The sequence below is a fragment of the Aphelocoma coerulescens genome, chromosome 20 (genome assembly GCF_041296385.1).
Source record: "Aphelocoma coerulescens isolate FSJ_1873_10779 chromosome 20, UR_Acoe_1.0, whole genome shotgun sequence".
Classification (NCBI taxonomy): domain Eukaryota; kingdom Metazoa; phylum Chordata; class Aves; order Passeriformes; family Corvidae; genus Aphelocoma; species Aphelocoma coerulescens.
Window position 1 is genome coordinate 5,774,779 of NC_091033.1, and position 11,243 is coordinate 5,786,021.

Genomic DNA, 11,243 nt, shown 5'->3' on the forward strand with positions numbered 1-11,243 from the left:
GGAAAGAGGAGTGACTGGGGGAGAGTTTGACCTGATTGGAAGTGGGGTGGGGAAGAGAATAACAACAACAAAAAAGTGTAGGGCAACAGTTAGTTCAGAGAAGAGGCTCAGGGTCGAGTATCATTTTAGGGTTCTGATTTATCTGAGTTGAGCATGGCATCAGCTGAAATTCAGAATGAAACTAGGACACAAACTTAATTGCAAAACCAGCTGAAACCACAGGATGCAGTCACAGAAAATTCTCACTCGTTTGAGGCTGGCATAGGGTTTCACAGAGCTTCAGCAGGAGGTTTTGGGGGCCCCAAAATAGATTCAGGGAGTTAAAATTCAGTTGCTTTCCCAAATTCAGCCCTGGCCTAGCAGAAGTGGAGAAGGGGATGATTAGAGAGTATCCAGACAAGTAGGAGTGACGGCTGGCTAGCACATTGCTTGTCCACCTAACAGTGAGATTTGTAGGGGTTATGTTGTAACTGCTGGTGTAAACAGACATGGTCATCCTAAAATACCTCCATCCAACGCCGTGGCCATGAGTGACACAGAAAACCAAAGGTCAACAGCTGTTTCTCTTGCAAAAAAGAGTGAACCAAGAACCTCAGACCTGTGGAGACCGGCCAGCCACAGCTCTCACGCTGCTCTTCTAATTGTCAACTGCCGATGGCCGATTCCTGGAAATAACCAGCGAGAGAGAGGCCTGTGCCTGACATGAGCAGACTTGTGGTTTCACTGAAAAGCCAACACAACAGCCCAAAGCCAGTCATTCCAGCAGCATCGCTCCTTCGCCTGACACCGTCTCTCTGCTGCTCCCTGAGAGAATATTTTCTGCTACAGACATTTATCCCACTTCAGATTTCACTCCTCCCGCCACTATTCTGGTTTTGTCTAGAAAGGCAGACTTTGTCTGGCCCTCAGCAGCCTGAAGTGCATTTTTTCCTATACTGGATTCAGACAGGAATCCTGTGGGATGGGTCAAGGCCCAGGAAGGTGTTGCACAGAGACTCCTTCACATGGGTGCTCACCCTGAACTATTGGGGAGTCCCTCCACCTTGCTGTGACACCCTCATTCCACCTGGGATGGACCTGCAGGGGAGGAGCTGCAGAGTTTTTAGTTCTTCATGGTATTTTGGAAAGCAAAATATATTTGAGATATGGGAGACATGTTTCCTTCAGCTCTAAACTGTGCTTTCCTTGGTTATCTAAAGGCATGGGAACTTCGTGAGGCCTGATCCTGTGCACACTGGCGGAAGCTGAGGATCTGAAGCAAAGCCTGTTTATTCCAGTACAGCAGCTCCTGTTAAGCTGAGTGGGGTTTTGGGCAGCAGAGAGGTGAATCTCATTTCTGGGATAGGTGAGCTGTTGAAACATGCAGGATTTTCTGCTGCCTTTGGCATTTGGAGTTAATGGGTTTGAAACTTCTTTTCACTTCTGCTTTTTGTGTGCATGCTTGGTGTGATGCACTTATGGTGTGGAGTTTTGCAATCGGGAGATTTCCCCATCAGTTTGGGTTTGTTTCTCTGATTTTTACAAGGGATGAACAGGCTCTCGCTTCAGGGCAAAGCAGACAGTAGTATATCAGGGCAGGGAAATCCAAGAAAAATAGTATCTGAATACTATTTGTCTTGCAAGCACATGTAGGCGTTTATTATTTCTGAGGGCTCTCTCGTCAGTCAGACATTGAACAATCGTGACATCTGTTGTAAGTTACTGTCCCCCAGAGTCCCTTCACACAGTTTAGAGTTTGCTTTTTCAAATCCACCACAAATAAAGCCCAGAATTATCTCCCTGTCCCCACAAAGGCAAGTGGAACCTCCTGGGGAAATGCTGCAGACTGCAAGGAGGTAGAGAGGTTTAGCAGAGGGGGCTGTTTGGGTCCTCTCTGCCTTACCATGGATTGAGCAATGAACCCCCCAGTTCACACCATCAGGCCCCTGAGGCCCACAGGAGATGATACAATGGTCATTTCATAAAAACAAAACCAAAGACCAAGTGCAAAAGCTGACCTACAGCTCCAAACTTTCAGAGCCGTTATCCTCCGCTGTGTCGGGGATCCCTGTGTTGGTGTTCACAGGTTTGCATGTTGTTGGTGCCTCCCACACTGCTGCTGGGAGCTGGGAAGGCCACAGCCAAGTCAGCTTTCCCTTTCAGCCCATCTGCCTGTATCGGGGAAGAAATACTGTCTGTTTGTTTAGGTGAGATATTAGTCTGCCCCCAGAGCTCCAGGTCACTGTAAATGTAACACAAGCCCTATTTCCTGTTAGGAAAGGGGGAAAAATATGCCTGTGAATTGTCTCTGATGTGCTGCCAATTGTCAGGGAAGATTCAATTTGGTGGAGAATTACTGTGCTCTTAAAGAGTTGCACCGGTGACGGAGATTTAGGGCAGCTGCTCCTTCCAGAAATGGGAGATTTGTCTTCGATTTTCACAAAACCAGGATTGTGACTTGTAGCAAGTTGCCCACTCCACATGCCATGAAAGGCTTGGAGGGGAGGCTGAAAGAGTGGCTCAGGTTAATGGGACCATGGTGGGACAAGAAGGGGACACCTGTGCATGGCTGAAGGAGGGCTGGGCAGAGATTTGGGGTGAGGCTGGCAGGTGCTGGGGTAAAGCTTTCTATTAGTGTTTCACTATGGTAAAGGAAAAATGGTGTTTTCTTGCCACCTAGTCAAAAAGCCAGACCAAAAGAGACAAGAATTTGCTCTGTGTGTGTGATGCACACATGTGTTCACTGCTAATCCAATAAAGCAAATATGTGACCTGTGGAATGACCCAAAGCTGCTACAATAAATAATGCTACAGATCACTCATATATTTCTCTTTCTTTTGCATTTGTTGAACCTTCCACAAAAGAGAACATCTAAATCACGTTAGCCTTAGTGGCAGAGTAATTGTTAACTAAAATCTGTATAATCCATAAAAATAACCCTAAAGAGATTTAATATTTATTCATTTTACTACTGCAGCAAATAATAGTTTGGTTGGCCAGAGACCAGGATAAATGCAGAAAAGCAATTTTAAGGGATATAAGGCATGCATTTTTGCCATTTGGTTCCCCCTCCTAGTTGTTTTTACAGAGCTAGAGCAGCAACTGGGTGGGAGTGAGCTGAGGGCCAACACTGTTTCTTCCCCGCAGTGCTTGCAGGTAACAGCTCACTGTGGCCACTATCTCCCAATCTCCAGGCACTCTCCCTGGTACTGTCTGGGTATCTCTGAATCAGCCAGGGCACGCCCAGCATCAGCAAAATTATCCTCCCTGCGGTCCTTGGAAATGGGGTAACTCCTATGCTACGGTCCAGGCTTCCAGGCAATCTGTGGAGATGGAACATGTTCTCTCCAGCCGTTTTTAAAATTCATCGAGGTTTTTCCTGGAGCGCTGGAGCTCGGCAGGGCGGCTGAGCCCGAGCCCGGCGGCGGCTGGGTTGCAGTGCGGTCGTACACGTTCCCAGGGCTGCGCCGTGGGGGCATTCCCAGCCCTTCCACTTTGTCCAGAGGTTCCTTCCTCTGTGGAAAACGCAGAAACTGCTCCAGGTATAAATAAAGATTTTTGTTCTCCTTCTTCTACTGTGCCTCTGTGTTTCAGAGTAATGCTGTTGGAGCAAAAATTTTAAAATGCAACGTCTTATTCTATGAAATGCTGCTTAGCAGAGACACGGGGTCAAAAGCCAGTGCTGCAGCCCAAACCAGGGCCTGTGGCTTCTCTGTCAGCTGCTGCAATCCCTGCATGGGATCAGTCTCTCTCCCTGTCCCTCTCAAACACTTGCTGAACCCATCCTGATAAAGCTGATTAGTTGATTATTTCTCTCCTGCTCCTTTCAGCCTTTCTCTGGCTGCCTCCTAAATATCTCCCTGCATTCCTCATGCTTCCCCTCTTTGCATGTCTGAAACCACAAACATATGTAATAAATAATAACTATATTTCATATTTGTACACTAACATTGAGGGAAAGAAATGATTTGTAGTTTTGCACTAAATGAAGGTAGAAGGGTATTAACAAGAAGCAAAGTGTTAGGAAAGCCCCCTCTTTCCATCTCCCTTGCCTGTATCCAGAAATTTCCTTTAGAGATTGCTTCTTCTTTCCAGTCATCCTAAATCCTATTAATCCCTTTTTTCATTTTTTAGCCAATTGAAAAAAAATGCCATTATTGCTAAGGAAGTTTGAGATCTACTTAGAAAGGGTAAAATGGATTTAATCTGGTCCTTGTGTGTAAATACATTTTAAGCTTCTTGGTCTGTCTGCACCAAAGATGTCAAAACATAATCCTTTAAAGTCAACGGAAGTGATAGATCCTTTAATACACTTTCTAGCCTACTGCTCTAAAATACTTCCTACATTGAAAAATATATATTCACAGGAGACCAGTATTGTTTAGGACATAGGTGGGCCTATCTGAAATACCCAGGCAAAAAGCTCCTGCTACTACAGTGCCTTGAACTGTTGGGAGGAATAGCTATTACTCACTAAATCTAGTATCCAGTCCCTGGGGAAAAGACCTTTTCTCCTGAAAACACCTGCAGGATAAAGTTTATGCCCCTTTTGTCAATCTGAGTAACAAAGTAAGGATGCTATAACAAATGATGGTAGGGGCTGAAAAAGATGTAAGAGGATGGAAAAGAAATCATTAATTCACTGCACCAGCTCTGATAATAGCCAGCAGATCCCAGACTGCCAGCACATCTCTGTTATCCGTGGGTTTATCTCCTCTTGGGCGCTGTTTGTTTTGTTTGGGGGTTTTTTGGGTTTGTTTGGTTTCGGTTCTTTTCCTTCCAGCAGCTCTGAATCTTGTCCCCTCTGTGAAAAGCCCCAGATACACAGGAGTGCCCATCTTTATCTCCTGCAAAAGTGTTTCCTAAAATTCTGCCTCTGCTCCTGCCCTGGCTGCGATGGGCTGGGGCTCCATTGGTAGCCCAGGGAAAACAGCTTAACAAGGTTACCACAGTGTCACTCTGAAAGTAGCCAGCAACTCTTTGCAGTTTATTATTCATGCTGTTAAGTATGACCTGGAAATTTGTATCTTTGTATAACCAGATGTCAGTTCCTTCAATTCCTACAAAGCCACTCTTTTTCTCCCCTTCCCCCTCCCTCACTGGCTATCCAGAGATGTGAAAAACCAACAACGTGAGTTCATGCTCCTGACAAGATGATTACTGTCAGGAATATACAAGCTGTGGTTTTTCCTTTCTGCATCTTGAAAGTGAAGAAAAAAGGCCTTTGATTTATCTAGAGTTCTGTTATTCTTTTTTTCGTCTTTGAGCTTGTAAAAGGTGTCATTATATTATCACACTTGTGTCCCTTCCATGTTTATCCTGGCCCATATTCCACTCTGCAACAACAAGAACATAAAACATCCCATGAGAAACTCTAGGTTAAGTTTATTTGACTTATTTTTTTTAACCTATGTTGTAATCAGGATTGTTTTGCTAACTTAGTTCACCGAGGTAGTTTTTGGTAAAGGCTAAGATTTGCTTAAGTGGCCAGAAAGAAAATACATATGACTGGTTTATGCCTTGCCACCCTGAATTGTAATGTTTTATTTATTATGACTTTGGGCATGTTTTATTGGTGAGTGGAGAGGTCACAGCCTCACATTTGAAACCTGTATTTGTGCTTTACAGGTTCTGGGATTTGAAACCACAGGCACTCACTGAACTTTTTGACTGCCTTAGGTAGCTGTGACCAAGTGGCCAGACCAGGTCCTCTCCTCTGTGGTCACCCTGCTGGGAGCAAAATGTGACATTGGCTTGGGACAGGAGGTCTCCTGAGGAGCACATGAGGCTGAAATAGCCCCACTGCAGTGTACTCTGCTCTCCTCATTCCCAGCCTCTTGTCATTTTTAATGTTCTTAAATCCTGAGCTTTCTAGTCAGTCTGTTCTTTTGGAAATAAATGTGTTTGGAAAGAAATATGTGTTCATACCCCATGTAGAAAATATGGCAAAGGTACTCCCAACTTCTGTAGTGGTGGATCCAGTTATAACAACTCAGTAGAAAAGATTCTTCATTCTACAAATGGAAAAATGGTTTTGGGATGTTTCCAATGCCTTGTACTTCCAAAGAATCCAGTGGTGGAACAAAGGTGCCTTCACTTCAAGGGTTTTAGCCTCAGATTGCTCAGTGAGAGCAGTAGCATTGCCAGGTAATACCTGGAGATGTGGCAAGCATGGAAAGATCTGAGGCAAATTTGCTTTAAATATGTTTAAAGTAAGAGGCAAATTTTTCCATATAAAGGATTCAGTGGAGTAGGGGATGTTAAGGTGTGTGCAGAACAGCCACATGCTAATTGTTGTGCTGTTTGGTTTACAAGCTGAGCAATTATGGTGTAACACAAACATGTGGACTCACTGATCTTAAAGGTCTTTTCCAACTTAAACCACTCCATGATTCCACATTTCTACTGCAGTCAGTGGCCTTGCAGCATTCCCCTCTGGATGCTCAGTGTGCAGGTTTTTTACTGCCAGATATTTCATGTCCAGCCTGTGCCAGGGATGTTCAAAATGAGCTCAGTCTGAAGTCCCCACCCCTGGAGGTGTCAAGGCCAGGCTGGATGGAGCTTGGAGCACCCTGGTCTAGTGGAAGGTGTTCCTGCCAGGGGGGATTGGAATGAAAAGATCTTTAAGGTCCCTTCCAACCCAAACCATTCTACGATTCTTCCATTCTTCACATACACTGCGTGTCCATGGCAGATGCCAAATTCAAAGCAGCATCTGAGAAAAAATGAGTTCTCACCAACCTAATGGACTGTACCTGTTTGATAGTGGGGAAAACTGAGGTCCAGAGAATTCACTGACTGCATTATGCCCACAGGCACTCCCAGACTGATGATTTTATGCCACTCTCTCCTAAATCCTATTCATCTGATGACATTTTATGCCACTAATACTAATGGTACCAAAGTTCATGCAGCTATTCCCTCACAAAACAAATATTGCAGTGAAACTACTATAACAGCCCGCCCCTGCTGACCACCATCAACTGGTAAATTGCCTTAAATATTTCTAAATTCAGTATGTTCAGTTTCATCCCTCTGTTTGGAGACTCCTTCTATGAGTTACATTTTTTTCCAGGCTTTGGTGGGATGGTTAAAAGAGCTGAATTAGTCTGTAGAGTCACCCTGGGGAGATCCTTGTTCAGTTCTCACCTCCAGTTGTTTTGTTCTAGGTAACATGAATAAGCTACTGAGGATCAGCCTTTTGACCTCTTTTTGTGTCTTGAAAAGAGTAAACAAAGTGAAATTTTCCTGCCTAAACTGAATGATGTCTTCAAATGTACAACTAATACGTCATAAATACAATGAAAATACACAGTTTTCTTGCCAAAATATATATCTTTTCTTCCACTGTCTGTGTTTTCTGATGTTATTTTTGTCATGGCCATTTACTAAATATATATACACACATTCTTCTTATTTACTTCAGTTCCCAGCCCCAATATTTCTTGTGGTTTGTCCAGAATTACACAAATAATTCATAGCTCATCCCTGAGAGCAAAGATGTGGCTGAAAGCCACCTGAGGGAAGGGATCACCCACGAACTCCATGAGAGCAGATGTTGATGGGCTGTGCTGGACACACCAGAGGGGTGTGGGTTTGATGAGGAGAATAATGAGTCCTCTGGAAGATATTTACAGATCTTTGGTGCCAAAAACTTTACTGCTGGTCTCACAAGTGCATCAGAAGTGAGAACCAAGCAGTGTGGAGTCATATACAAAATTAAGCAGCCATGTATGAATGAATGAAGAAAATATGGTTAAAAGCAGGACCCTGTCCCAGCACGTGGCCTTCAGAGAGGAGATGAACTAGAGAGCAACAGACATGAGGAATGTTGTCTCCTCAGAAGATGCTTGGGATGCAAAGGAAACACAGTACGGTACTGTGTAGCAGTGAAAGCTTTTTTTGTACAGATCAGGATATTTTTACATTTGCTCCAGCTCTCTCTGCCTGACAATGGTCCCTTGCCCATCAGCCCACAGTGGGAACTCTCTCCACCAGTCAGTGTACATTGGCAGTGATTCTGCTTCCCACTCTGAGAACATCCCACTCTGCTACCAGCAGAAGCTGTGAGAGTTTGGCTTTGTTTGTTTTCCTTGCCCCCACTCGGAGGAGGTAGTTCCCGAAAATGCTTATAACTGATTCTCACTTCAGGTATATGTTCCTCCCCTGGGTTCTCAAGCTGTGGTGTGTGGAGTATGAGCAGCATCATTCCTGCTGGTGCCCACAATGAAACAGTAGAAAGTCATGCAAGGATTGGCATCTCAGGGGAGAAATACCAGAATTGTCTTTTCTTCATCAAACCAAGTCCTGGAGCTCAGCTCTGGCAATTGTGTGTGGCAGATCAATCATCACTGGGGCTTTCCCCCCTCTTATTTGTGCATACTTATTTATTCTAGCTTCTTTCCATTCCATTTTGGGCTTGATCCTGCAAGCACCAGCTGACGTGGTTGTGCAATCAGCACTCCAGTGTCCAAAAGTGCATGTTCTTTGTGGCAAAGCAGCATCTGGCTCTGGGCTCAGCTGAACTCTGGTTTCTCCTTGCTGCAAGGCAGAGCTCTCAGCTGTGTGTGCCGTGCAAGGGATGACAGTTTGCTGGCCTGGGAGGGGACCAAGCCCTCGTCCCCTGGGTGAGCTGGCTTGCACGTTAAGTGGAAACTTTCATTATTTACCAACTGGTCAAAATGACTTTGCTATTGACATAGGCTTCATTATGTCAGCCATTCCATTCTTTGAAAACGTGGGCAAAAGAGAAAAAGAGTGATGGCAGGGAGGGGGAAATTCCATTTCTTCCTAAATTGAGTGGAAACATCTTCAGGAAAATTAAAGAAAAACCCGAGAGAAGAAGAGCAAAAGAAATAACTGTGGCCAAAGCCACTTTCCTTTCTCTTTTTCAATCTCCTTTCCAACATGCTCCTGGTAAAATCATTACAAAGGCCGTTTATTTTTAAAATTGAAAGATTGGGGAGAGTCATAATGAGATATTATGTGTAAAAGTTGCACATAAATTTCCTTCTGTCATATTTTGGGCTCGCCTAACGCATCCCCTTGGCAGGCCTGAAGGAAGCTGATCGCTTTAGTATAGATTGTGTGTGCTTCAATAATATTGCCCAAGGACAGAGCTACTGGGTGGCTGAGTTGGCTACATGCTGATTTAAAAATTAGCTGGGCTTTTATTTGCCACACTAAATTGTTCTCTCTCTCTCTCTCTCTCTCTCAAAACAGAAAAAAACAAAATAGGGAAAATAAAGAAGTTTTGTAGCAGAATGAAGCAGCAGGTTTGGAGCAAAGTCTTTCTTCTTTCTTTTCCTTTTTGGGGAATGCAATTTTTTCACTCATTGGAGAGTTTTCCTGTTTCTCACCTTTATAGAGAGCCATGGAAGAAAGGCAAAGTGATTGTGGTGTGTGGTGTGTGATGCAGAGATAAGGCCAATGTTCTGTGTTTGCTCTGCAGGGTCTTTCCTTGCAGCCTGCCCTGCGCAGATCTCATGGATATGGAGTTGGACAGTTACAGTGTCACACAACACCCTGGTCCTGGTCTCAAGTCAAACACATCTGTCACCCTTTTTTAACTGTGGTGACACAAGTTGTTGAAAGTTTCTTACAGAAGGGTCCTGAAATGCTTTTTAAAATTGTTTTTGTGATTACACAAGTTTGAAATTTCCTGTCACATCTGCACCCTGGGGTCTGAGTCCCTTCTCTGAGCCGTAGGGGTCATGCCTGGGTTTTCTGCTGAATTTGGTGGGCCCTGATTTTATTTCTTTCTTCATATTTTGTTTTTATGGTCCCAATCTCTCTCTTTCTGAGGTTTTTTTTCCAGGGTCTCATCTGAGGGATGTCAACAGTTGCCAAGAGCTGGGACATTTTCATTTCCTACCCTTTCTTGGTTGAAACCAAAAACTGGTCTTCAAGGAGGCAAAGACCATCAAAGAGCATAAGAATAAATAGTAATTCATAGCAGTTTTGCTAATATGCTTAATTTAGAGCTCTGGAGTCCAAGTCCTAGCCACACCGCCTCTGTATTCCATTTTCTATGAAACACTTGACCTATTTACTCACTTTTTGACCTAGCAGTCTAAGAAATATAAGATGGAAAAGACATGACCAAAATGAGAGGTTTAAATAAACAGCTTTTAGTGTGGGAAAAGGCCAAATTTATTCTAAATGTAAACATGTATTTTGAAAATCTGAGTACCCTCATACTTTGGGCAAATCTGAGTGAATCTGAGCTTTACGTCTAGTCTGTGTCTCAGTCCCGTGCCAAACAGAAACTGGAACTGGAGTTTGGAAAGCCAGTACTTTAGCTCAGATTCAGGTAAACATGCTCTGAACCAAACCTCCCAAGCTTGTCCTACTGGGAATTATAGTTAATTAAATTAAGATTTCAGTCTTCTTCACTGGTATCTTCATCTCTGGGTAGCAGCCTTGGGCAAGGTTGAAAGTGAAACTTGCTTCCTTTGCTCCAAGGCATCTTTGCCTGAAATCGACTCCGGAATCAAAAGCTCCATGTGCAGCTATTAAAGCTCCCTCACCACAAGCTGCCCTGCCAGCATTTCTGAATGCCCCATCCCTACAGGTACCCCGGCGAGCTTTCATCTTGTGTGAACTGTAAAAGGAGGCATCGGGGTTTATTAAAGAGTTTTTGCTGCTAAGGTGTCATACATCACGCCATTAATTAAGAGAAATTCCTCTTTCCCCAGTTGGGTGGCTGTACAGTGCTGCCAGCCTGTATATATTACCCACCCTGGCCTAACCCAAATGCTGCATGACTGATTGCACCCCAGAGACATTCCAGCCTCCTCAGGTAATTCGATTGCTGAGTCTCCAAAGCCAAGGAATTAAAGAAACCTCTGCACTGGGCTCTTCTCCCCTTGTAATTAGTACCAGAGTGGGGTGCGGCGGGTCCATGTGTTCCCAATCACAGCCCACACAATGAAAATGTTTTCTTTCTGGGACAATCTGAAGAAACCTCACGGGGATCTGGGGGCTATATATATATATATATACACATATATATAGGCATGTAATAATAATAATTATCCTCATTAGAACGTTAGCTCCAAAGCTGGGCAATGTGCTTTAAAAATTGAGGGGAGAGCTGGAGACGTGCCAAGGAATCGTTGCCCACGCACGGCCCCTCACGTGGCCCCAGTGTTGGGGAGCACTTGGAGCCTGAGCCCCAGGAGCTTCTGCCTTCAGCAGGAGGCTGATGTTCACCTCCCTTCAGCTGGGGCTGAAGGTAAGGTGGGGACATCCTTTGTCTGTC